General features: G+C 42.0%; 1 protein-coding gene and 1 non-coding gene across 4 annotated transcripts in view; one reads left to right on the top strand and one right to left on the bottom strand.

The window, feature by feature from the left end:
* Positions 1-24,293, bottom strand: part of LOC121540224 (neuroligin-1-like) — a 325,848-nt gene that overhangs the window by 219,794 nt on the left and 81,761 nt on the right. The gene's annotated exons all lie outside the window — the stretch shown is intronic.
* Positions 7,785-7,839, top strand: LOC121540987. Its single transcript, XR_005995632.1, has one exon. It is a non-coding gene; the product is annotated as a U7 small nuclear RNA (small nuclear RNA).

The following is a 24,293-nucleotide window of genomic DNA, read 5'->3' as shown; positions in this document are numbered from 1 at the left end:
TGAGTTTGAAGGTAGGCCTTGAAATACATCCACAGGTACACCTCCAATTAACTCAAATGATGTCAATTAGCCTATCAGAAGCTTCTAAAGCCATGACATCATTTTCTGGAATTTTCCAAGCTGTTTATAGGCACAGTCAACTTAGTGTATGTAAACTTCTGACACACTGGAATTGTGATACAGTGAATTATAAGTGAAATAATCTGTCTGTAAACAATTGTTGGAAAAATGACTTGTGTCATGCAAGCGGTACCGGAGTGCCAAGTCTAGGTCCAAAAGACTTCTCAACAGCTTCTACCCCCAAGCCATAAGACTCCTGAACAGCTAATCATGGCTACCCGGACTATTTGCACTGCCCCCCCACCCCCTCCTTTTTACGCTGCTGCTACTCTGTTAAGTATTTATGCATAGTCACTTTAACTCTACCCACATGTACATATTACCTCAACTACCTCAACTAGCCGGTGCCCCCGCACATTGACTATGCAACGGTACGGTACCCCCCTGTATATATAGCCTCCCTACTGTCACTTTATTTTACTGTATATATAGCCTCCCTACTGTCACTTTATTTTACTTCTGCTCTTTTTTTCTCAACACTTTTTTGTTGTTGTTTTATTCTTACTTTTTTGTTTAAAATAAATGCACTGTTGGTTAAGGGCTGTAAGTAAGCATTTCACTGTAATGTCTGCACCTGTTGTATTCGGCGCATGTGACCAATAAAATTTGATTTGATTTGAGATGTCCTAACTGACTTGCCAAAATTATAGTTTGTTAACAAGACATTTGTGGAGTGGTTGAAAAATGAGTTTTAATGACTCCGACCTAAGTGTATGTAAACATCCAACTTCAACTGTACATTGTACATGTAGTAAAATTGTGGGACTTGCTTTACCTGTTTAAAAGTATTTTTGTGGTAGTTGAAGAAGTTTCAAAAGTTTTACTTAAAAAAGCAGTTAAATATAGTCAAAAGTTAAATGTAGTAGAATAATTGGTCTGATTACTTTGATATACTACTATATCAACCTCATTACTTTGGATTGTGGGGCAGTTAATCACAAATTTGATCAGAAAGGTAACTGAACATAGCATACGTGGTCCTCTGTAGCTCAATTGGTAGAGCATGGTGCTTGTAACGCCAGGGTAGTGGGTTCGATCCCCGGGACCACCCATACGTAAAAATGTATGCACACATGACTGTAAGTCGCTTTGGATAAAAGGGTATTCTAAATGGCATATTAATTATTAATTGAATATATTAATTAATAAAATCCATTACATTTCTTGCCTGATTCCATTTAGTTTTTTCCCAAATTCCATTTTCTCCATTCTGTTTATCGCACACGCAAAACAGAAAATGTAAGTACAAACAATTTTGAAAGTTGTGCTTTGCTTTCAGCAAGCACATTTAACGAAATGCAATTTCAGCAACAAGCCACAAGACAATAGTCCTTTGCATAGCCGCACGAAAAAGGCCTGGAAAAATATCCCCACTGCTTCAGGTATGAATGATTACAAGCCCAGTGTCGAGCATTGCATCTTCTCAGGGAACAATTAGCCCCCTGCAGAAAAAGTATATAAAGGGCAAGATGTAAAATCTTTAAAAAGTTATATGTCACTCCGGGAGGACATCCATATGGTGAAAACCACATAATAAGGGCCCCAGCCAGACCCTTCGACTCAGTCGTCACGGCAACAGAGAGGTGGGTAAATCGGTGTGGCGATCGCCCCAGGACGTGCCGTGCATGGGAATGTAGGGATCTGCTGCGGCTGCCACCATCTGTAGAGGGCTGGCTTAATGGAGAGGCTGGGGCACAGGCACACACACACACAGATACCCAGAGAGCAGGGGCTGAGAGGGGACTAGGAGACTAACTCCTCCTGGATAACCATGGCCTGCTGGCCCTGAGGACTTAAATAAGTCCTTCAGAACCCCAAAGACTGTCTAACCACTTCTTGGGCTGGGACATGACCTCTAACGGGGGGAGATCTTCCCTCGGAGATGAGGCCATTCCCCAAACTATTAAAAAATATATATTTCTGGAATACTACAGATTTGTCATTAGCTACATAACTCAGTGGGCAGGCTACAATACCACAATGCCTTTATTTGAGCCTAGACCCATTCACGCTACTTTCAGTAATTCACCTTGCAGTCATCCCTGCAAACCAAAATTAGTTCTGTGAAAGTTACCAGAACATTAGTTAGGTCGCAGCAAAAAACGGTCCAGTCGTGGTGATGATTATAGAATGTTTGTATAAAACATTCACTTGGTGTTGCAAGAACGTTCCTAGACACTGCATCGCAGTGCTTGAGGCATCACTACAGACCCGGGTTTGATCCCGGGCTGTGTCACAGCCGGACGTGACCGGGAGACCATGAGGCGGCACACAATTGGCCCAGCGTCGTCCGGGTTAGGGGAGGGTTTGGCCGGCCGGGATTACCTTGTCCCATCGCGCTCTAGTGACTCCTTGTGACGGGCCGGGCGCCTGCAAGCTGACTCGGGCGCCTGCAAGCTGACTTCGGTCGCCAGCTGGACGGTGTTTCCTCCGACACCTTGGTGCGGCTGGCTTCCGGGTTAAGCGAGCAGTGTGTGGGGACATCAGAAAAAAATATGTTCCCAAAACACAAAAATGCCAAGAGTGTGCAAAGCTGTCATCGAGGCAAAGGGTGGCTATTTCAACAATCTCAAATATAAAATATATTTTGATTTGTTTAACACTTTTTCGGTTACTACATGATTTCATATGTGTTATTTCATAGTTTTGATATCTTCACTATTATTCTACAATGTAGAAAATAATAAAATAAGAAAAATCCTTGAATGAGTAGGTGTTCTAAAACTTTTGACCGGTAGTGTATGTTAGTATCTGTTGCAACTGCAGCAAACCCATATTCCACCTGCAGCTTCCCAAGAACTTGACACAAGGCTTTTTTACCAGCTCTCCAATATGAAAGCAAACCTGTAATTGTAGCTTCAGGGTAATCAAACCACCAAACCGATTGGGAGCCACAAGCTCAAAGTAAAGTCTACATAATTGATCCATGACTACCAAATACCAGTGATTCACATTGCTCACATCACCATGATGTCTCTCTTTGTATCTGTATCACTCAGCAGAGACAATAAATCTGATATGGCGTGATCTGTATTAGCTGGGGCAGGGCACCTCCATGTTAACACCTAGGAGTTCTCAGATTTTGCCACTAGATGGGTGTGAGCGAATGAGGCAAAGGTCATCCTCTTTCATCCAATTACACCATACTACTGTACTGGCAGAAAGATCCTTATTGCACGTGACTGCCTTTCATGTCTCTCTCTCATACTGTAGGATGGGAGGATGAAGGCAATGTGCATACTCTGCAAAAACGAGAGAAGAGGTGGGGAAAAAAAGAAGTTGCCCCTCCCTTGGGTTTATGGTGGTCTTTTGTTCTCCCACCCAATAGATCTACGGTGGGGTCCGAAATTATTGACACATTTGATAAAGATGAGAAAAAATGACTGTATAAAGTAAAAAATGGTATGCTCCAAAAAATAGGGGAATTATTGTACAAATTTTTTTTTTCATAAAGGTAGTGGTCAAAATGATTGACACCCCTGTTTTCAATACCTTTTAATACCTCACCTTGTGAGGATTACGGCACTGAGCCTTTTTCTAAAATGTTTTATGAGTTGGAGAACACATTGGGAGGGACCTTAGACCATTCCTCCATATAGAATCCTTCCAGATCCTTGATATCCTCCGTCTGCACTTATAGACTGCCTCTTCCATACAAACCAAAGGTGAGATCGCCAAACTGTTGATTTTGTGGCCAATTAACCATTTCTTTAAGGATTTTGATGTGTGCTTTTTAGTTATTAGTTAACAGAATATAATTTCCCAATTTCTTTGCGCATACAATATCTCTCAGTATTTATTTTATACAGTCATTTTTGCTAATCTTTATCAAGGGTGTCAATAATTTCAAACCCTAGTGTATATCTCGGCCCTGCTTTGAGATGGAGGAGCATGACTTGGTTTTAAAGTCAATAAATATTTTCTCTGAAAGTAATATTCATATTTGCAAAGGACCCCTTTGCAGAGAAGTGCTTGAGCCTTGAAAACATATAGGCCTATTCATAGATTACACACTTCCCCAAGTCCTTGAGATCGCTCAGAGCACACAGTCAGTGTAGTAAGTTAGGAAAATATAACAGAAGTCCAATTTCAAGCTAAATCAACACTTAATCGTAAAACAGTAATTAATATGTACAATGTACACTTGGACCAACCTAAAAGGGCCATTTCATAGACATCTGACGGAGCATATCATTAATCAGTGCTTTCCCTTTACAGTAAACTGCTTCTGAGTGGAACTTGTTTTCCCTGTCACATCTCATTAAAAGTCTGCTTATTCAGGTTGGTTGGGATGAATTAATTATAGCAGAAAAAACATTAGTTTCATACAAACTTCTTGTAAAGTATAAACAATAATTCTCATGATTGCTTCATTAGCTGACTAAAATGTCAGATTATTTCAAAGTTAAAACCATCAGGCAAGTGAATCCATCAATAAGCAAATTAATTACATCAATTAATGGAGCCGACATGTGAAAAACGATGACAAATAGAGACAATCTTCTGAGAATGGCTCAAGGCTCACAATCAATTTTGTTTAAGCAATATAGTGTAACCTAATGTGTCCAGACCAGCTGAATCCACAAAGTCACTGACCTCTGAGTTAAAGAGTCCTTGCGAACTCTCACACAGTAAATAAAGACAGGCTTAGCACCTATTTGCTCATAATAGGGTGTTCAACTAAAGAAGCCCGAGCTGCAGCCTAATCAAATCCACTGCAGGCTTGCTCATAATCAAACTTCAAAAGAAAATTGTGTTACAATTTCTAACGGATATGCATTATCGTTTATACCTGTTCCCTTCAGCCATCCGTGTGAATCTTTCACCTACAATACCTTTAACTTCTCTGACTGACGTCAAAACCACAAACAACATTTTGATAGTTGATAAATATTTGATAAATCAAACCACTGATTGCATCAACATCTATGCATCAACATCTACGTACATCTACCTACATCGTTCCACCACCTTCAAAAACATTTTTAAAAGTCCACAGAATTCCCAGCTTCTATAAACAAGAAAATTGGGCAATTTGGGTTCAGATGGTAGTACGGTAGTGTGGTAGGGACATGAAAGGCTGCTCTGATGTGTAACCGATAAGCCCTTTGGAGATCCGCTAAATGGGCTGTGGATGGAGATGAAAACACTGTGTGCTAAGCCTCCCACTTACATGGTCTAAAGGGCTCAGCTCAAGTCACCCAGCTCCAGCTCTCTGCCTGGGCTAGGATGACTCCGTCATTACAGAGGAGACCTGGGCCCAGGGTGGGGGGACTCACACTATCACCCACACAATCCAGCAGGTGAATTTAACAAAGGGAGAAATGACAAGGCGTTTGGTGTCATTTGACTGAACACAATCCACTGGTATTTGCACTGAGTTCGGGCTGTAGATTAAATGGTGTGGTTAGACTAATTGCTTAGCTGGGGATCAATATATCAGCTAACTGGTGCGATGCAAAAGCCTGCAGCCCATAGACATGAACGGAACAACAACTCTCCTATTGTGGAGCAACGGGAGAGACTAAATATGGTTTCCATACTGGGAGACACTATGGATAATCTCCAAGATTCCCTCTTAATTGCTTTTTTCTCAGTAGTCGCTTCGCTTGACAGGATTAGAGTGAAAACACATTTCTGGGAGTGAGACTGTCTATGTGGAGACACAATGAAGAAGAAGAATAGTTTGTTTTCGTTTGGTTTGTTAAATATCCTTTCCAATTTTGGCAATGGCTCAAACACAACACAGAAGTTGGTGTAGGCCTACATCTAATGGGCTAGACCAGAGTTGTAGTGAAATATAGGAGCAGGCAAAACATACAGAGTCATTGAGAAATCCATGAAAAGTGTTAAATTATTAGAGAGCAACACCAAATTACAAATGAGGAGGAATCCCATCTCCTAATCCCTGGCATTACATACTTCAATGACATCAGTCCTTACATTTGGTTATGATATATACATATATTTTGTTTTGAACCAATACTCTCTAAAAATCAGCAAGGCCACCCTTAAGATACATTCCTGGAAAATTGCTTGTCTTACAGCAGGTTGAGAACAAGAGCATAACAGTGCTTCTAACAGTGATAATAATATGTTGGTTTGAGCAGAAAGAGACAGAGGAACTACAAATGCTGTAGTAAAACTAATTGCTCTCTAGAATAGTGGCTGATAAAACCGTGTGGACTGTCTGCCAACACAAAAAGGTGTGGTTTGAGTAACACTATAAAACCTAGGTATGCCTCACAAAAGCAGCATGCTCCATTTGGAATAAAAAAGAGAACCCAGTGCAATAACGGCAGTGCCATTAACAATTAGTCTCTACCGCAGCTAATTAGACAGACAGGATACAAAAAAACGGTTCTAAATTAAAACAGAGGGCCCCATATATTCTCTACAGCGGAATATCCACAGCTAATAACATCTAAAGACCCCCAGCATCAAAGGACAATACTGCTGAACACAAAGGGAGAACATTTCAGGGATTTTGTTTCCCTTCCCTTAATGACAATAAACCCCTGAACGTAGACAAACTGTAAGGTTAAACAATGGATAGCTCTCCTGAGACTGAATGCTCCAGAGTGGTGAATTATTCTGCTGGGATTCAGATGCAGAGCAGCAGGGTAAACTCAAAGCCCCATAGATCTGGCATGGGATTCTGCCTGGATAGCCTACTAGATGTTATGTTCTACTCCTGGGCACTTTCACTAGGCTGTTGTTCACCATTATCAGCATTTGATTGAGAACAGAAAAGCTATTTCCGAAACATTAGTTAAAAAACATTTCAGGGGAACATGAAAATTGGCCTGTTGACAGCACCTCCTCTAGTGTAGTCCTTCTCTCTGCAGATATGGATGATGACCAAATGTAAAGTGCATCAGTCACCATGGTATTACAGTAATCAAACCAATAACAAAACAGCCAACAAAGGTGAGAGAGGAGAGCTCTCCATGGTGTCACTTAATCAATAATGAGCAAATACCCATAAAGCCTCTCGCCAACAATCCACCCTGCTAAGCAAATACTAAAACCCAAACCCTGCAGTACTTGTAAAGGCCAACAAATAAGACAGAGAGCCTTACACCTTATTCCAATCAAAATACATAGCGCAATAAATGTTGGAGTGTTTGGTAAACACAGTCTAATCAGAGGCTGTCATCAGCTATAAAGCAGGACTGCTCCTCACTAGCTCTCACACCTCACTCACCTTCTATCTTAGCTGAGAAATTCTCAACTCTCCATGTACCCACATAAAAAAGACTACAGTTTACTATAGAATACTACAGTACTTACTTTAGAATTCTGTAGTAAACTGTAGTATACTGTAAAATACTATACTACACACTGTAGTATGCCTCGATCATGTGTAGTACTTAGTATACAATTTTGTAGTATACTGTAGAATACTAGGAAATACTACAGTATTATCCACAAAAAAATGAAAAACACTACAGTCCGCAAAAATACTACAGTTTTGTTAATATATTAAATACTATATGCCCATTCCCCTCCCCCATATCCCAATTTGTGCTACCTGTAAGTGAGAAACCTACATGCCAAGTATAGACCATATATTGTGTTCCCAACAGGTTATAGAAAAGAGCAGAAGTGATGAACTTGCCGTTCAGAACCTAGTCCTACCTCCCTCCCTCCCTATGGGTATGGAAAATTTGCTCTTTAAGTATTTCTCCAGTAGGTTTCCTTAAGGAGAAAGCCCCCCACTTCTATGTCAAAGATAATAAAACAAAAACACTTTAGTAAATACTACAGTAATGTCCCAAAAAACACTACAGTAAATACTACAGTATCCTACAATCCGCAAAAACACTTTAGTAATTACTACTACAATCTACTGTACTATACTACGCAAAAACAATTCTAAGATGGCAACTCTGTACAAATGCGCATGTGCCAATTGAATCTCAGATTACGTAGGGTAATCTACATCTTAGAGCCATTTTAGTGCAACAGAAATGAGGAAACGGTCAGTGGTTGTATTTGAAGAAAGTTTTCATAAAAAGTATGGATTTCAGCAAACAAAGACAGGACAAACATAGGTACACGGTAAGGTTTAAGATTACAAGTATCGACTGACAGCAACTCGATGTAGTCTGCCCACACTCGTCGCCACTCAACTCTCTTGTACCTGTATGTGGAGAGTTGAGGTTTTCTCAGCTACTTCTACTGTATCTACGCCTCTGCTTGGCAGTGGTTCTGGTGGCCAGATTGTTTCCTCTAACACTGTAGCTCCCATCCAACTCCTCCAGATTGTTTTCACCTAATTTATTGCAGAGGGCACAGGGTAGGCCTATTGCATCAGCTTCTGGCAATAAAGCATGTGCTGATGCAATTGTTTTATGTAGGGAGTGACGATGTGAATGTGAACTCCTCAAGTCAGACATTTCTCTCAATTTCTCCCACACGTGAATGGACTAATTGTTTGCTACAAACATTGCTTGCTAGCTAACCTATGCTAACGCTGGTCCCATCAAACATTGTGTTCCAAATCAAAAACAAAATGTATTTGTCAGATGTGCCGAATACAACTGATGTAGACTTTACCGTGAAATGCTTACTTATGAGCCCTTCACAACGATGAAGAGTTTAAACATAATAATACAAATAAAATAGTAACACAGGAGGAATAAAATAAAATACAAAAGAATGGAGCTACACTATATACATATACAGGGAGTACCAGTACCAGAACAATGTGCAGAAGTACGAGGTATTTGAGGTAGATATGTACACGAAGGCAGGGTGAAGTGACTAGGCATCAGGATAGATAATGATAAGAGTAAAATATAGAACAAAGTAGTAGCCGCAAATTATTAGCGTAAAAGTGTGTGAGTGTGTGTGTGTGTATAATGTGTATGTCTATTTTGTGTCAGTTTGTGTGTGTTATGTAGTGTATGTGAATGTGTGTGGGTTTTGTGTGGGACTATAAATGTAGTGTGTGTGAGTGAGTGTGTGAGTGTATGTAGGGTCAATGCAAGATAGAGTCAGTGCAGATAGTTTGGGTACCATTAATTGACTATTTAGCAGTTTGGCTATTTAGCAGTCTTATGGCTTGGGGGTAGAAGCTGTCTCGGAGCCTGTTGGTCCGAGAGTCGATGCTCCGGTACCGTTTGCTGGACGGTAGCATAGTGAACACTCAGTCTATTGTTTGGGCGGCTGGAGTCTTTGGCAATTTTTCGGGCCTTCCTCTGATACCGTTTTGCATTATGAAAGAACAAACGCCAGAATCTGGTAATCGTAACAATTATACAAATGTTTAAATTGTCTTTATGTTGTTTGCCTTTCTGTAATTGGTTTATTTTTTTTAAATCTTTTTTTTTTCTCAAGTCATTTTTGCCATTTTGTATTATACTTTTTTGTAAAAACAACTCTGGATCCAGTGACCTCCATGACCTGCACTGTAAAATAAATACCACCTATTTTTGCACCTGATCTACAGCCTCCGTCTCAAATGTTACTGCTCCACGCCAACTAAATAGGCTGCTCGTCCTCTCAGGGACCCAAAATAAATATCTGGAGTACTTCTTCAAGCCCCTCTTTCTCTGCTCTATTCCAAATTCCCCTCCCTTATCTGCATCCATGTGTGTTGGTGATGGTACTGCAGGACAGATTATTCTTCACTTTTGACAGTATTATTCAGCACGCAGCTAACTAGGGCATAGCTAATGTGTGAACATGCTATGAGTGGAGTGGATTAGGCACAAAGGCAAATATCAAATGGTGATCTTTCAAGAAGTCATGTTAGCTTACAGGATACAGGGGTGATATCATAGTAGGAATGTGGGGAAAATACTTTTTTAAAGAACACACATATCAACCAAAAATATGTATTTTCAGTGTCTTTTCAACATCTTTTGCTCATAGGGACACACTTCATGAAAAAATGACAATCAAGCTTGAATTAGGCCAATTCCTTTCAAATACCTCTATACAGTACATGGGTGAATAGGTGTAATGGTTCTACTCAAAAGCCTATATGAGGACCTGATCACTAAAACCCTCATACAGAATGAAAATTGTAAGGGCTCTTTGCCACGGATGCGTCACTAGATAACACTTTGAGGGTGACATTCCGTAGACGGAGAAATAGTCCCAGCAGGACGTGTGGTAATGAAGGGCAATGAGGTCTGAAGATCCTCATTACCCACACCTAGGCACGGCCAACTAAGAATGGCAGGACAGGAGGAGGCATAGATAAGGCCAGTGAAAGGAACAAATGGCTCCCAGAATAGAATAGCACCAGAGGATAGAGGGTGTTCAGTCAGCCTGTACAGTATGTCAAGTATCTTAAATTCTTCATTGTTTGGGGCTACGGCTGGCATGTCAGAAAATGTACCCTGGTGTCTGGGTGTCTCTGTAGAGCGTTCCTGACAGACTGAGGTAATTAATAACTGTCAACAACACCTCCCTATCTCTGGATCCTTTGTCACGTTAACAAAAAACCTTACTAATTGACTTGACTGAGATGATCGCCAGAGATCAGCTAATTACATTTTAATATATTCACATTCCAAAGTCATTAAAAGTGTTTTGACTTAGTGACAAGGACCTAGAGACTGGGATCTCGGGTTTAAGGATCACAAAACCCTTAATTACAGGCACCTAGTCTGGACTTCATGGAAATCCAGGAAGAAAAATGCAACCTGGTGTCAAATGGTATGATACATATATCACACAGAATTAATTTGTTGGTACTCGAAACATAAACAACATTAAGAGTGCTAATTAAAAGGGTATATACTATCACCTGTTTATGTTCAATATTTATAATTAAAACTGACATTACGTTCTCAATGTCCGTTATTGATCATTGATTGATTCCATGTTCTTTTTATGAACACACAGTAGATAGTATGGAGCACAAAGCCATGTAGCTTTACCCTCGCTGAACGCATTATGTCAGAAGGATAGAACAGTGAGTCTGCATGGCAAAAGATTACCACAGGCATGCTAATGCCGTCAGATTAGCATAAGAAAGAGATCAATCCTGCTCAGAAAGTCTAACTTATGATTCAATTAATATCCCCTCCATTTGGTTTATTTTAGGCTTTTTAATTCCTTACAAACAGGCACGGTAGGGCTTAATAACGTGGCCTCCTACATCACTGAATTCAATTATGCTCCTTTCATCACACAATTATAGTTTTTGTGAATCCACAGCTGTTGCGAACGCTGCTGCTGCTTTCACCAGGCCATCACAAACAATATGGTAAAGCGTCCCTCTGTCTGAAGCACCTTTTGGGGATGTTTTTAATATTCTATACAGAATTGAAATCTCCAAAGGTGAGATTTCCAACTGATAAATCTCTGTGGGAATATAAAAAGAACGCATTTGAATATATATCAAAGCTTACCAAAATCTTTCCTCTAAGAAATATCTGAATAGAAAAAAAAGGACTATAGAACCCAGGCATGCATGCTGTAAAAGAAGCTGAGGCTCCTTGCATTCTCCCACTTCTCCCTGCCCTCTGACTCAGAGCCAAGCTGGAGAAAATGAAAGATGAAACAGGAATATAATAGATAATTTGGCCAGTACATTGCAGGTATTATGGGAACCATCTCCACTCAGAGGAATATGATTTAGAAAGACACTAAGGTAATAGCTTTGCAAATTTCCTCTGCCATTTGACAACGGCTCACCACACTGAAATGTGGGGGAAAAGGTCATAAGTCAATGACTATCCATCACAACATCAATCTCCCTTTATTCTCCTCTCAAATCTTAAATACCAAACATCGGTGGAAATCGCTGTTTCATTTCCCCTCCCCAGAAGCTCCAATCTGGCAGGTCAGGCTGCAGGGCCCGATGAGTCAGACGTCGCCCCGGAGTTCACACATTCCTTCAAGCTTGTTTGCTCTCAACAAAAGGGAAGTGCTTCCCTGGTGGTCTCTTGTGTGTGTCTCCAACCCAGGGGAGGGGAGGGGAGGGAAGGAGAATGGGAAGGAAGGGGCTGTCAGAGGGGCTTTCTGGCAGACTCAGCCTGCCCCTAGAGTCTGCTGCATTGCCATTTTGGCACAGTGGAAAATGAATGCTGAATACAGTTCTGAAAACGTAATCTGTCCTATGAATCAATTCTACACATGAATCATTATAGGTTCTATCTAACTTGACCATCCAACACCTGAACCAGCCCTTGGGTAGTTAGTGCTCTGTCTCTGCTTTAAGACGGACCCTCACAGCAGGTGTGATGCTATGCTAAACAGCAGGCATGGCCCAGAGCTAAGGGGGGCGAGGGAGGAAGTCATCTTTTTGACACCCCATTGCTTGTCTCCTCTCATCTCTCCTGCTGGGCTGGCAGACTGTCTGTCTGTCCTTCAAAAGGTCCAGGCTCACATTAATCACCAGCTACTCTTCTCCCCTGGGATAATTAGAGACCACAGTGATTTATCGGCCCTCCTTTTATTGTGTCAAAAACATATTTCCGCTAAATGCTAAAAGGCCACTGCCTGTTCGTTATTAAGTCTGTCAAATCATCATTAGGCGTCAAAAAGGGCCCCTTTCTGCCAAGTGCAGAAGTAGAAGGAGGGGGGACACAAGGGCATATTACAGAGGGTCCAGCCATGGCTCTGGTGACGCATCCTCATAAACCACATGATCCAAACAAATTGGCTTCTGTCAAAGGGACCGAGAACAAGGGCTGATCAATGACTAGCTGAAGGAAGATGACAGTGGCAGATATCAGAGAGCAGGACGGGAGGGATGGGGGGTGGGGGGGCCACTGGGATGTGGTGAGCCTCATTTTCATCGCCTAAGAACTGCAGGCGACAAGCAGGCCACCATAAATTCTGAGGGTTTAAGAGGAACGCCAGAAACACAATGATTTGAAAAGAAACAGCATTTCACTCTATTTCTTTGGCGCTTTTTATCTCCCTGACAAACTTTGAAATGCCTTTGGAAGTAAAACGCAAGGCATCTGCCAGGTGCAAATTTCCTTTGATATATGGGAACGTTTGGCAAACACAATTTGTAAATTGTTAAGGTTTCCCTTTTTCCCACTATTGAGAGTGCACTGAGACAGGTGTCACGAAAGCAGATGATGACAAGTCGTCGCTGTTCCTACATCCTGTGTTATACAGTACAGTGGGAACTGTTGCTCCATGTTGCCTCAGTGAAACTATTACTGCTCTGCTACAGCAGTGGCTTGAGAGGCATTGAGCAATAAGTGGCCAGAGACGTCAAACTCAGTTTGAGCTGTTGAAGGTCCTTCCTATCAGCAGAAACAACAATTAACCTGACTTCCTGGCATAATGGCACTCCAGAATCCCAAGCAAACATCCCTGAATACAATTAAACACAGGCCTCTGTGTCCGCAGCCAGATAGAACATTTAAACAGCGGAACAAAGAGGGCCAAGTCACAGTGGACTGCCATCAAGCACATTAAGAGGCAAAGCCAGGCTGACTCCCTGAGATTATTCAAACATCAGGGACCAGCAGAAGACCAGTGTGAGTTACAATCATGCTATTTCAAATCCAGGGACTGCTGTGGCTCTGCCGTCTCGAGAGGATTACCTGATTTTCAGCCTGGTTTTTCTTGGCTCGTCATATGGCTTCCTAAATGCCACTACACTGGTCAATCAGAACCAACAGTTAGAAGTCCTGACAGATTTAGAGGCTAAATTGCTGCTAGCTATATATAAAGTAATAAATAGTCCTGAAATAAAAATTCAAAATATGCTCCTTACATGTGTTATAATCTCCAACAAAAATTATTTGGCACCTACAAGATTTGGCCCCTAATCTTTCAGTAGTCTAAAAGTTTTTGCTGTTTTTCTCTGTGGTTCTGGTTTGTGTTGGCCTTTGGTCTGAGTGCTAAGGCTTCCGATTGCGCTCTTTATGGAGTAGTACTGGAGGGAGATGGCAAACGTGACCCTGACCATTGCCTGTCCAATATTATTGGAATTCTTACCTGTGACCCTGACTAGAACAGAATTTACTGCTCCCACAAAATGAACCCTGAAGCCATGCCTGCAGTGCCTGGGTCCTGTGCTGCCTGCAACAGACAGACAGATTATTCAAGCTGAATTCATAGAGAAGATCCTGCTGTTTTAAAGGTTATGCTACAATTACTGTAGCTAGAGGGTCGCAGAAAGCAGCATATAGGACAGGTATACCACATGCAAGAGCATACAAATGTACAATTTACTAACACTGAAGGGTTGAATCATAGACGGTATATATAAATGGACAAAGCAATCGACGACGTCACACCATTCATTCCTATGTGGAGTCTCAATGGCGCATTTGAAGATCAGGAAGTCGGTTTTAGTTTGCTAAGATGACGTCTAATCGGGGGGATTCTCAAGACATAACATGAGCAGTTTGAGCTACTCCAGGAAGTGACGTTACAGGCTGATATCAGTGCCGAATGACTGCCCCCTCTCATTGAGTATCTCAAGTTGAAGGCTGACCGGGGTACTGCAGGCTGCAGGTAGCAACTAAATTATCCTAATAACTTATTCTGTGTTTGTTTTTATAATACTTGGTTCAAGGACATACTGTACATCTGGTTTAATAGAAGCAATTATTGATACCATGATTTTCTTCTAAAAAATATATATATTTACACGAATATTGACCACTAAGACTGACATTTTCCCATTGACTATAATGGGGTATCCTGCTTTCTGAATACAACAACCTGCAGTACCCCGGTCAGCCTTGAACCTCAGAGCTTCAATGAGAGGGGGCAGTTTTTCTCCCCTGGGTTGAACAGACAAATTCCTATATCATAAGAAAATAATGTAACTACTGTATATGCTAGGGGTCTTCAACCTTTTCTTGGCCAGGGACCCCCCGCCCAGGCAAACCGGCATGTCTAACATGAACTTATTTGGGCTTAGATCTCTTACACAGAGACACTGATACACTCAGCTTCAGCAATCACCCACAAACATAAAAGAGACAACAAAGCACGACATCCTAGCTCAGTGTGCGATTTAAGTTGGATGGTCCGAAGTTAGTCACACAAGAAAAAGAGCGAAACTCACACTTTAAATGGTGCTCCATTTATATAGAGTTGATTACTGACTCAATAAAGTGAGGCATGTGATTGGCGCAGCGGGGCACATGCTTTAAAACCTATGGGGTGTATGCTAAGGCAGTGGGCTTCAACCTTTTTCTTGCCCGGGGACCGCTGCCCAGGCAAACCAGCGACCCAGGGACCCCCATCATATTTTAGAAAAAAGAAAAAAATCATCATCAGGTGAATGATAACAGCAAGGAGAAGTAGGCCTAATCAACATTTTTAAATGAATAGATTTGGTAGATATTTGTACATTTGTTTGACCTCCCCACATTATAATTGGAATAGGTTAAAGTCAAGAAAGCTTACCAGCAGCAAGTGGCACATGCCACGGCTGGTACTCGCGGGTGCTTTAACAAAGCCCATGTCATATACTCCAGTAAGTGTAATTAGCTCCAATGAGTGTAATTGCTCAATATTAGGAGTGGAGAAAGAAGATATTATCTTCTTTCCTACTGTATGTATGTAATTTAAATGTATTCTGTTGTTGCTAGCGATATTCATATTTATAAAAAGTAAAATTAATAACATTTGTCCACTTTTGCTGACCTTCTAGGCAGAGTTGCAAAGAAAAAGTAACATCTCAGACTGGCCAATAAAAAGAAAAGATTAAGATGGGCGGTCTGAGATATGGCTTTTTCTTTGCAACTCTGCCTAGAAGGTCAACATCCCGGAGTCGCCTCTTCACAGTTCACTTTGAGACTGGTGTTTTGCAGGTACTATTTAATGAAGCTGCCAGTTGAGGACCTGTGAGGCGTCTGTTTCTCAAACTAGACACTCTAATGTATTTGTCCTCTTGCTTAGTTGTGCCCCGGGGCCTCCCACTCCTCTTTCTATTCTGGTTATAGCCAGTTTGTGCTGTTCTGTGAAGGGAGTAGTACACAGCGTTGTACGAGATCTTCAGTTTCTTGGCAATTTCTCGCATGGAATAGCCTTCATTTCTCAGAACAAGAATAGACTGACGAGTTTCAGAAGAAAGTTATTTGTTTCTGGCCATTTTGAGCCTGTAATCGAACCCACAATTGCTGATGCTCCAGATACTCAACTAGTCTCAAGAAGGCCAGTTGTATTGCTTCTTTAATCAGCACAACAGTTTTCAGCTGTGCTAACATAATTGCAAAGGGGTTTTCTAATGATCAATTAGCCTTTTAAAATGATAAACTTGAATTAGCAAACACAACGTGCCATTGGAACACAGGACTGATGGTTGCTGATAATGGGCCTCTGTACACCTTTGTAGATATTCCATAAAAAATCTGCCGTTTCCAGCTACAATACCCATTTACAACATTAACAATGTCTACACTGTATTTCTGATCAATTTGATGTTATTTTAATGGACAAAAAAAATGCTTTTCTTTCGAAAACAATGACATTTCTAAGTGACGCCAAACTTTTGAACGGTAGTGTATATACAGTGGGGAAAAAAAGTATTTAGTCAGCCACCAATTGTGCAAGTTCTCCCACTTAAAAAGATGAGAGAGGCCTGTAATTTTCATCATAGGTACATGTCAACTATGACAGACAAATTGAGAAAAAAAAATCAAGAAAATCACATTGTAGGATTTTTAATGAATTTATTTGCAAATTATGGTGGAAAATAAGTATTTGGTCACCTACAAACAAGCAAGATTTCTGGCTCTCACAGACCTGTAACTTCTTCTTTAAGAGGCTCCTCTGTCCTCCACTCGTTACCTGTATTAATGGCACCTGTTTGAACTTGTTATCAGTATAAAAGACACCTGTCCACAACCTCAAACAGTCACACTCCAAACTCCACTATGGCCAATACCAAATAGCTGTCAAAGGACACCAGAAACAAAATTGTAGACCTGCACCAGGCTGGGAAGACTGAATCTGCAATAGGTAAGCAGCTTGGTTTGAAGAAATCAACTGTGGGAGCAATTATTAGGAAATGGAAGACATACAAGACCACTGATAATCTCCCTCGATCTGGGGCTCCACGCAAGATCTCACCCCGTGGGGTCAAAATGATCACAAGAACGGTGAGCAAAAATCCCAGAACCACACGGGGGGACCTAGTGAATGACCTGCAGAGAGCTGGGACCAAAGTAACTGTCACGGTTTACTAAGCCAGAACCCAGAAGCAGACCAGGACAAGGTAAGTGGTGTCAAAGGTGAGTGTTTATTTAACTGATCCACGAGTGCAGCTGAATAATCCAGGGAACAGAGCGGGCGGCGTGGATGAGTTGTTGAGGGTGCAGTAGTTGGTCCAATGATGGCTCGGCAGCCGCCGACCATCAGGCAGAGGTTGGGTGAAGGTTCCGGACGAGTGACTGCAGGGAGAACAAAACGGAGGTAAGCATACAACAAGCAAACAAGGTGCAAAACAACAAAACTAATGCTCTAAGCTCTAAGACTAGATCCGCTGATAAACATACTGTTCATGGCTAACGATCCGGCAGGGAATGGATGCTAGGCCAGAGCCTAAGAAGGGTGATGATCAGGACCAGGTGTGCAGATTGCTGATGGGATGCAGGTGCGGAAATCAAGAGAGCTCCCGCCTAGCAACGTTGCCCGGCAACCAGGCAGGGAGCGTTCCAGAACCCTCGGGAAACTGGAGATCACGAGCAGAAAGACTAGTACACAGACAGGACCCGACTCAGACTGCCGGGATCGTTACAGTAACAAAGCCTACCATCACGTAACACACTACGCCGCCAGGGACTCAAATCCTGCAGTGCCAGACGTGTCCCCCTGCTTAAGCCAGTACATGTCCAGGCCCGTCTGAAGTTTGCTAGAGTGCATTTGAATGATCCAGAAGAGGATTGGGAGAATGTCATATGGTCAGATGAAACCAAAATAGAACTTTTTGTTAAAAACTCAACTCGTCGTGTTTGGAGGACAAAGAATGCTGAGTTGCATCCAAAGAACACCATACCTACTGTGAAGCATGGGGGTGGAAACATCATGCTTTGGGGCTGTTTTTCTGCAAAGTGACCAGGACGACTGATCCGTGTAAAGGAAAGAATTAATGGGGCCATGTATCGTGAGATTTTGAGTGAAAACCTCCTTCCATCAGCAAGGGCATTGAAGATGAAACGTGGCTGGGTCTTTCAGCATGACAATGATCCCAAACACACCGCCCGGGCAACGAAGGAGTGGCTTTGTAAGAAGCAAAAAAAATTCTCATTTTGTCTGTCATAGTTGACGTGTACCTATGATTAAAATTACAGGCCTCTCTCATCTTTTTAAGTGGGAGAACATGCACAATTGGTGGCTGACTAAATAAAAAAATTCCCCACTTTATATATATATATTTTTTATAGATCTGTAGTTGTTTTGGTTTCATGCATTGTAATGTACTAATTATTGGTTATTTTGAGTTGCCAAACTCTGTAAAACAATACACATTTCTATTTTTTTCCACTCTGCCCCTTTCTCATAAGATTGTCTACTTGTTGAATGAATATTAATGGAGATACCATTTCTTTGCCAGTGGGTCCAGCAGCTCCCATCTATCAAGAACTCTCTCTGGTGACTTCAAATGCCTGCTTTCATCATGGGTGAATCTCTTTGGGTCCTTTATTAACACACATATAGGCTGGAAGGCAGAAAGGTATATCTAATGTTTGAGTATGACGCCATTCCTTTTGTTTAATTTTAAAACAGAAGATGGAGGGGATTTGGCTTGTACGGAGTCCTCATTGAATATCTCTCTAATGAAAAGCAATGGATACAAATACTCTGCCCTGGATTTACTTTAGTTTACTTATAAGACATCTTGTTATTTCTTGTCTAGGTGCAGTTGAATGGAAATTATTTTGCTTTAAATTGTCTATCGTGTCCACATACGATTCTGCTGTAAGCAGACAGCACAGTTGACACAGAATAATCACAGCGATCTGATACTGAAGCTCCCCCTACCTCCCTCTCTCCCTCTCTGCCACTGCCTGGCTGCCACAGGGATTGATGGCTCTGCCATTATTATTCAAGGTGAACTCCTCATAGTTTCAACTGCTTGTGTAACCTGCTCGGCACAGCCGGACCTCAAGGCTTTGGCTGATTTCTCCAAGTCTGCCTGTTTACTGATCGTCTCTTAATGTACTCCTCCACCCCTCCGTTATTCATCACCTTTGCATTTACCTGTCAGACCTGCAAGATGAGTGGAGAGGCCACCCGCCAGAGTACATGTTACATTTCCACCTGCATGCACACATTATGAACTCTCTGTTATTAAATGACCCCTGGTATAACAACGATGCGCACTGTCACCGACAGGGGACGGACGATGTGGCAAGTCGCTGAACCAGTGAAAATAAACTGACTGCGGCCCATTTCCTGGTTGCCAATATGCTTAATGATGGGAGTGATGAGTTATTGACAGCTCTCATCTAATTAGAAGCATTGAGTTGTCTATTGCAGCCTCAGCAGTGACAGCAGATAAAGAGGACCATTGATTTTGCTGTGGTGGACTATATCTGGACACTTCACGGTGTGTGTGTGTACTGTATATGAGTGTGTAAGAGATGGCGGGGCAGGGGAGAAAGTGATCTGCTATCCCTTTGACTGGCAGAAGCCTTCAATTCCAATAAGCCACACTTCCGCGGATTGGTGAAACTAATTACTGGCTTTAACTCCAGGTCAATGAAGAAATGTTTGGTGGAGAGTGGGAGCATGGGAGACCTGGGAGCTGGGTAATTTGTGGCTTGGTCTCAGATGCATTCAAGTCCCCCTGTACCATTCTCGACCAGTCCTGACTTTGGTTTGAAATTAAACATTAAAACAGGTGGACACAGGGTGAAAGTACTTAATGATTTCTAATCCCCATGGACTTCTTTTTAATAGGCATCTCAAATCTGCCTCAACAACTGCTGGGGTTAAACATTTATTAATGACACCCTCTGGTATGGAGCACCTCAGTAGAACGTGGCTCCTTGCTAATGATTTATGGATGACTGTATGTGCAAATGACATCTTATTACTTTTTATTCCAGCACTAACCTCTCTGTCATTTAAACATAATTGTTAGGGGGGCCATAAATATTACAAATGTCTTCATGGGAATGAGAGTGTGCTAATGACATTTCCCCTGCTCATATGTGACTACAGTAAACAGGAAGACTGTAGGATGAGTTGAATACTAGATGTACAGTGAGGGAAAAAAGTATTTGATCCCCTGCTGATTTTGTACGTTTTCCCACTGACAAAGAAATGATCAGTCTATAATTTTAATGGTAGATTTATTTGAACTGTGAGAGACAGAATAACAACAAAAAAATCCAGAAAAACGCATGTCAAAAAATTTATAAATTGATTTGCATTTTAATGAGGGAAATAAGTATTTGACCCCCTCTCAATCAGAAAGATTTCTGGCTCCCAGGTGTCTTTTATACAGGTAACGAGCTGAGATTAGGAGCACACTCTTAAAGGGAGTGCTCCTAATCTCAGCTTGTTACCTGTATAAAAGACACCTGTCCACAGAAGCAATCAATCAATCAGATTCCAAACTCTCCACCATGGCCAAGACCAAAGAGCTCTCCAAGGATGTCAGGGACAACATTGTAGACCTACACAAGGCTGGAATGGGCTACAAGACCATCGCCAAGCAAGAAGGTGACAACAGTTGGTGCGATTATTCGCAAATGGAAGAAACACAAAAGACCTGTCAATCTCCCTCGGCCTGGGGCTCCATGCAAGATCTCACCTCGTGGTGTTGCAATGATCATGAGAACGGTGAGGAATCAGCCCAGAACTACACGGGAGGATCTTGTCAATGATCTCAAGGCAGCTGGGACCATAGTCACCAAGAAAACAATTGGTAACACACTATGCCGTGAAGGACTGAAATCCTGCAGCGCCCACAAGGTCCCCCTGCTCAAGAAAGCACATATACAGGGCCGTCTGAAGTTTGCCAATGAACATCTGAATGATTCAGAGGAGAACTGGGTGAAAGTGTTGTGGTCAGATGTGACCAAAATCGAGCTCTTTAGCATCAACTCAACTCGCCGTGTTTGGAGGAGGAGGAATGCTGCCTATGACCCCAAGAACACCATCCCCACCATCAAACATGGAGGTGGAAACATTATGCTTTGGGGGTGTTTTTCTGCTAAGGGGACTGGACAACTTCACCGCATCAAAGGGACGATGGACGGGGCCATGTACCGTCAAATCTTGGGTGAGAACCTCCTTCCCTCAGCCAGGGCATTGAAAATGGGTCGTGGATGGGTATTCCAGCATGACAATGACCCAAAACACACGGCCAAGGCAACAATATTTTTGACATGCGTTTTTCTGGATTTTTTTGTTGTTATTATGTCTCTCACTGTTCAAATAAACCTACCAATAACATTATAGACTGAACATTTCTTTGTCAGTGGGCAAACGTACAAAATCAGCAGGGGATCACATTTTTTCCCCTCACTGTAGCAGCTGGGAGGTAAAATTAGAGCCCAGTGATTAACACACTCTGGGTCAGATGCTCTGTTCCAATTGTCAAGTGAAGGTGAAACCTGCATTTACTTACATTCTCCTGCACGGTGGCCATCTGCAACAACTTGTCACTCAACCCCCCCCCCCGTCCCCCCTCCCCCCGTCCCCCCGTCCCCCGTCCCCGTCCCCGCCCCCGTCATTAAGTGACTTGGCAGTCGGCTTAAAACAAATGTCATACTCCCTGATCACAAGAATGGGTGTGCAGTTGGTAGCCAGAAAAAACCCTGATACTGTGGACTTATGTAAATGCCCATCCTGACAGCTATTACATGTGTTCAAACGGATGTACAACTGTCAATAGCAATCGGTTAATGTATATTGACACATTTCTGGGCTATGGTGCAAATAGAAAAAAACACATCTCCTCTGTCAGGTACAGTACAAGGTATCCTTAGTATACAATCCCAGGTATCCATAATATAACGCCTGTTTAAAGCCTATTAATTAAGTAAAAGGTTCTCTGTGGGGTTTCATCAGTCACAGAACCAACAAACAAGCCGCTTTTCCTGAAATCAAGGTGAAAAGGTTTCATCATAGGTTGCCATTGGCATTGCCATTCTGCTTGAGTGACACCCAGTCTTCTGACACATAGCGAACATGTCCTTTAGTGGATTGTAAGTCAAGGAAGATGATGTTAACAGCTTCCCACTGTAGTTAAATAAAGGGTCAAATAAGGCACACTCCAGCTCTGAACTAAAGGTTGGCCTGGCCCTTTAAAATGGCCCACAGTGAATTGGCGTTTCAGAATTTATCACAGCTGCCACCGACCAAGCCGGTCCAAACATTATATATATCTCTCTCTCTCTCTCTCTCTCTCTCTCTCTCTCTCTCTCTCTCTCTCTCTCTCTCTCTCTCTCTCTCTCTCTCTCTCTCTCTCTCTCTCTCTCTCTCTCTCTCTCTCTCTCTCTCTCTCTCTCTCTCTCTCTCTCTCTCTCTCTCTCTCTCTCTCTCTCTCTCAACGTGCAAGGGTTTGCATACAGTGCTTTTGTGTCTGTGCATCAACACTATTGACACTGCTTGCTAGAAGGAAAACAAATATTTCCCTCTCTACTCACTGCAATGTCATTGTTGAATGTTCTCCATCATCATTGTAGGTAGCGAATGGCCTCAATCATTACATAGTGTAAGGACATTTTTGGAAAGGCCCATAAAGAATGTCTGCAAATATGAAATTGAAACTATGGTAAAAAGCTGTTACTTCTCGGCAGCAATATCTGTTGTTCCAACAGCGTATTTGAAATGCATGAGAGCTTGCAATGCATTTCATACAGCAGCAAAAGATCATTTCTGAGAAATGAACAGTACAGAAAGCAATATTAGGTCTGTTGTTTTCCATTGTTTCCCTACTACATGAGGAGCTGTATAAGGAATGCCATGTCTAGCCTATTTACTCCCGTTTAATGCCCTTAATTAAAGATTCAAAAAATAAGATACTCATTTACATTTATCATAATACAGTTGTAATTCATATTTAACTGTAGCTATCAACACTGGCACCTTCGAATACCATTTGTACCTTCACAGAAAGCTCTCAGCCTTACAATAATAGTACATGTTCAGCCATCATTCTTCCTGCTGCAGCATAAAAGATCAGGGGAGAATTTCCAATCAACATTTTCATACCTCAGTTGATAGAAACTCAAAACCAAGTGAGATATTACTTTTTCAGATTGAAAAGTGCCTCTCAGTATTGAAATCACGATCGCTCAATTGAAAATTAACGGATTCGATTTCCCACAAAGATTGTCTGCAGGCACCTTGTTAAATCTACAGAGCAGTCCCACAACTCACATACTTATTACACACCACAGCGGATAAAACCCTGTGTATGTGCACACACATCATACCCTGCAGTCCTCCAAGAGACTCCAATCCACCATGAATAACATATAGGGTCTTTCCACACTCTACCAAGCTATAATACCTTCACTCACAGCCTGATTTCTATTCTGCATGCTGCATTTCAAAATGCTGAGACCACCATTGTAAACTTCTGTTAAAATGTAATACACTTAGCACAAACTACGGGTGATTTTCACAATCGCCACTGGAATAATTCCTCTCTGATTTCCTAAGAGAGAGCAAGGCAGTTTGTAAGTGTACATAAAAGTCTACACATGCACACCCACGTCCTGCACAAACACATACACACAAGTCTGCCACTTTCTCTCTCTCTTACAGAGAAAGACTGAAACGCATGGTAACACCAGTATGTCCAGCCACACACACACACACTCACACACAAACATACAATCATACACACATTCACCCACCCACACATACTATAGTGCTTCAGCCCACATGAACAAAGTTACAGCACACCTCTAAAACAGACCGATATTTTGCCCAGGTTTTACAGACAGCTTCTCTCCGGGGACACAGTGGGGAGAAGGCTGGAAACGTATTGAAGCTGTAAAAATCTATTCCTGCCTCCGTGTGAGGCCCTGCACCTCCCCCAGGAGCCCCCTTCAACCATTACAAAACTGGGACGAGGCCTCATAAATGGAAAGAGGAGTGAGGAGGGGGGGGTTCTGTGTCAACTGTGCAGTACCAAATAGTGCTAAGGGCAACTATGTACCCCGCTGGAGCGACCAATCTGCCATCATCATAACACTACTAACTACACTGGGTTATTTGGAGTACTGTAGACCTACTACACATGTAGGATCTTAATTTGA

Source organism: Coregonus clupeaformis, chromosome 26, assembly GCF_020615455.1.
Source record: "Coregonus clupeaformis isolate EN_2021a chromosome 26, ASM2061545v1, whole genome shotgun sequence".
Taxonomy (NCBI): domain Eukaryota; kingdom Metazoa; phylum Chordata; class Actinopteri; order Salmoniformes; family Salmonidae; genus Coregonus; species Coregonus clupeaformis.
Note: the sequence above shows the minus strand (reverse complement) of the source record. Positions and strands in the feature narration are given on the sequence as shown.